We start from the raw sequence: 4281 nt of genomic DNA, 5'->3' as shown, positions 1-4281 counted from the left end.
TTTCCTGCCTATGCAGGGGGTCGGACTCGATGATCTATTGAGGTCCCTTCCGGCCCTAACATCTATGAATCTATGAATCTATGAAAAACTTCTTTACTGTCCGAGCCCCCCAAGGCCTGGAACAGACTCCCCCCAGAAGTGGTGTAAGCACCTACTCTGGACACTTATAAGAAATATTTGGATGCTTATCTTGCTGGAATCCTTTGACCTGAGTTGACTTCCTGCCCCTTGGGCGGGGGGCTGGACCCAATGATCTTATGACAGGGGTGGCCAAAATGTGGCCCGCCAGCCAGATGTGGCCCACCAGGCCATTCTATCCAGCCTGCAGGATCCCTAAAAAATTTAGACAATTAATATTTATCTGCCCCTGGCTGCCTGTCATGCAGCCCTCGATGGCTTGCCAAAACTCAGTAAGCGGCCCTCCACCTGAAATAGCTGCTCGCCCCTGTCTTATGAGGTCCCTTCCAGCCCTAATGTCTATGAAATCCATGAAATAAAGGAATAAAGTTGGATCATGCCAGATACCTGCTAGTTTTCTTTGATGAGATCAGTTCTTTATGAAGGAAATACAGTAAATATCATCTTTTTAGATTTAAGTACGGCATATAATATAGGGCCACATGAGAGACTATCAGTTTGGGTGGATCCAGGGTGGGGAATGGTGGTATGGTAGCACCCTCCTTCTATTACTTCACCACTCCTACTGTCCCCTGGGAGATGCCAGAGCTGGGCTGCCAAGACCCTCTTCCTGAGCTGGCCAGGCAGCCAGAAGTGCCTGCCATGCCACATGAGAGCTGAATCCTGTTGGAGCTAAGCTGCCCAGCTCCTCTTCTTGAGCCAAGCAGGCAGCCAGACACCGACTGTGTCCTGCCTATCCTACATAACAAGAGCCCTATCCTGACTGCTTCCCTCCATTTTCAAAATCTTAGATCTGCTGTTAGAGAAGATGGGAATTGTCCTATAGGTAAAGAGAAGGCTTGAGAGGAGACAGCAATTGACAGTGCTGAAAAGAAAAGTATCTGACTGGACATAGGTTACCAGGGACAGATAGAGGAGCTGTGGTGGTGCCAACCTTTAACTGTGTCACACATGAGCTCCCAGCACAGGGTCCCCCTGGAGCCCCTGCTTTCATGCAGGTCCAGAGCACAGAAGGTGAACACTATGACTGCTTCTTATCTCTCCCTTTCCCCTATTTCTGAATTCAGCTGGGAACTGAATGAACTTGAAGGCTCAAATAATAGAAGTGAGACAGAATTCAACAGTGCAAAATTCTGAGTCATGAACTGGGGGACTAGGAACAAAACCTGAAAATTATAGGTGTGAAGAAGGACCTAGTAGATCACAAAATGAACCTGAGCTGCCACTGCAATGCAGCTGTAAAAATCCCCACAAAAAACAAATGTGAGCCTAAATGCCTCAGGAAGGTTTCAGTAGTCTTCAGTAGTGTTAGGGAAATGCTATTATCATAGCAAGGGTGGAACATTATTTGGCATTTACTGTCCTACTCCTCATTTACAAGAAAGATAAATTGACACTGTAACAGGTAGAGAAAAGGTACTAGGCTAAAGGGATGGAGTGCCCATCATATGAATGAAGGCTGGAAGAGTTTGGTTTGTTTAACTAGAAAAATTAAAGCTATGAGGTTGTATTTGCTGTCTGTAAATGCACCAGGAAGAAAATGCAAGGGGGAGAAAAGAACTATTTAAACCTAAAGGACAATGTTACCATAAGAAGAAATAAGTAAAGTCGATTATGAATAAATATAAGCTGGAAGTTAGCAGATTTCTGTTACAGCAAACAGGTTCTGGAACAGTCTTCCTTTTGGAGAGTGGGGGCCAAAAGCTAACTGATTGTAAGGTGGAGGTTGATACATTTATGAGAAGGATTATATGACAGTGTACCAGTGATATCAGGGGAGTTTATGACTCAGGAGGTCCCTTCCAGTCATATATCCCTGTAAAGTACATTTTCTATGTTCAGCTGTTGCTATTTATTGTAGAATGTTACCTCTCATTTGAGCCACTGGAAGGATTATGAATTTTAATATATAATGACTTCTCTAGCAGAATAGACATAAGCAAGGCATATATATTTAATCTCCATGTATAATCCTATCTATTTGCCACTTAGCTTGTTTTATTTTACCTTTTTTGGTGTTGTTACAGAAAGCAGCATATGCTTGTGTGTTAACTGACTCAACCTACTGAGTGATGCAGATATTTGTTAATCTGCCTATTGTGAAACTAATATGGAAAAGTTCTTATAACATGAGATATCAACACTAATGCATATGCTGTAACCTCATTTACCCTGAGATATTGTTTGTATCAGCCAAAAATTGAAGACTTAATTATGAGCTTGCTGAGAATGTGTAAAGGGATAAAAAAGTGAGGGGAGAGAGACAAGACAAGGATCCTCTATCCCTTTTTCCATATGCAAGCTACTTAGCATCCGATTTCTGTATGTAGGTTCCAGAGAAGGGTTGTAACTTTGGTTTACCTACCAAACACACAAACCAACACAACTGAGTCAGCATGTGTGGGAGGAGACTGGCAGGGGGCTGTGGGGGCAGCACAAGGCTGGCATGGAAAACAGGGGTCAGGCTTGGACTCTGGGAGGTGGGGAAGGGGAAGAGGAGCTTTCTCAGCTCTGGGGGCAGCTCCCTTCCAGACACAGAGATTGGGCTGGCACCAATCTCTGTGCAGCTTGGAGGGAGCTGCCCTCAGAGCTCAGACAGCTCCACCCCACCCCCAGCACTCAGGGCTGGCCATGATTTCTGTGTGGCTAGAAGGGAGATGCCACCAGATGTGGGACAGCTACCCCTCCCCCTGAGTCTCAGGGGCATCCCCAGTCTCTGCATGGATAGAAGGGAGCCAGGACAGATGCCCCTGCATTCTGGGGCTAGGGGCTTAGCCAGGCAGCAGTTGTAGGCAGTTGCTGCCTGGGCTGAGCAGTAACAATTTGCTCCCAGTCAGCATCTATACACGTGCTTCAGTGCATTAGTTTTAAATGCCATTTTCTAGTATTTGTAACCATGGGTACTAGCAAATGGTGCTTTAAATTAATCTACTGTGCAGTAATTGTTATGCACATGTAGATGGTGATGCTTTATTGTGCATTAGATTAGCCTAATGCACAGTAAAATGTCTCATGTAGACATGCCTGGAGAGTAATAAAGCATTGGAACAGGTTACCCAGAAAAGTTGTGGACTCTTCATCTTTGGAGATTTTTAAGACCCAGCTAGACAAAGCCTTGGCTGAGTTGATCTGTTTGGGGATGGTCCTTCTTTGAGCAGGGGGTTGGACTACCAAGGTCCCTTTCAACCCTAATTTTCTAATATTCTAAGTGCAAGCAAGTGGAAGTGGGTGGCTGAAACCCTGATCCTTTCCTGAATGGGACACAGTTACACTAGCCCTGCAGTCCTGAATTAGGTGTGTCTGCTTAGTTGAAGTTCCCAAAGCTCCTCAAACCCACAGACCACTATCCCATGCTCCTTATTCATGTGGGCACCAATGACACGGCTCAGAGCGCTCCCAGCCGGGTCATGAGGCACTACAGGGATTTGGGAGCGGGGCTAAAGGGTCTGGGGGCACAGGTGGTGTTCTCGTTGATCCTCCAAGTCTCAGGCTATGGGCTGAGGAAGGAGAGGAGGATCCATGTGGTCAACCAAAGACTGCAGCGCTGGTGTCATCAGGAAGGCTTTGGCCTCCATGACCACAGCCCGCTCTTTGGTGTGAGAGGCAGCGAGCTGCTGGGAAGAGATGGCCTCCACCTCTTTCCCCTAGGGAGGAGGCTCTTCTCAGCCAGACTGGGTGACCTGCTCCACCGGGCTTTAAACTAAGCCCGCTGGGGGTCGGGGGGACTACCACCACTGCTGGCCTGCTGAGCAATCCTTGCAAAGCCCGTGGGTCAAGGCACTTAAGGGAGCCCACCCCTGCCCCAGCCCTGGTAAAATCTGTGGGCAAGGAAGGAGCCCCCCAGGGGACACTTGCCTTCCTGTAAATAAATGCCAGGAGCTTGGGGAATAAGCAGGAGGAGCTCATCCTCATGCTCAATGCAAATAATTATGATGTCATAGAGATAATGGAGACCTGGTGGGACTCCACCCATGACTGGACCAGGGGTATAGATGGCTATACCCTGTACAGGAGGGATCGTGTAGATAAAAGGGGCGGGGATGTAGCTCTCTATGTTAAGGAAAGCTACACGTTCCTGCAAGCTGATATTGGCGACCAGGATGGATGACTGGAGACCCTCTGGGTTAAAATCCATGGGGAACA

Source organism: Alligator sinensis, unplaced genomic scaffold (genome assembly GCF_000455745.1).
Source record: "Alligator sinensis unplaced genomic scaffold, ASM45574v1 scaffold37_1, whole genome shotgun sequence".
Classification (NCBI taxonomy): Eukaryota; Metazoa; Chordata; order Crocodylia; family Alligatoridae; genus Alligator; species Alligator sinensis.
The sequence above is the reverse complement of the archived record's forward strand: the minus strand, read 5'-3'. Positions refer to the sequence as shown.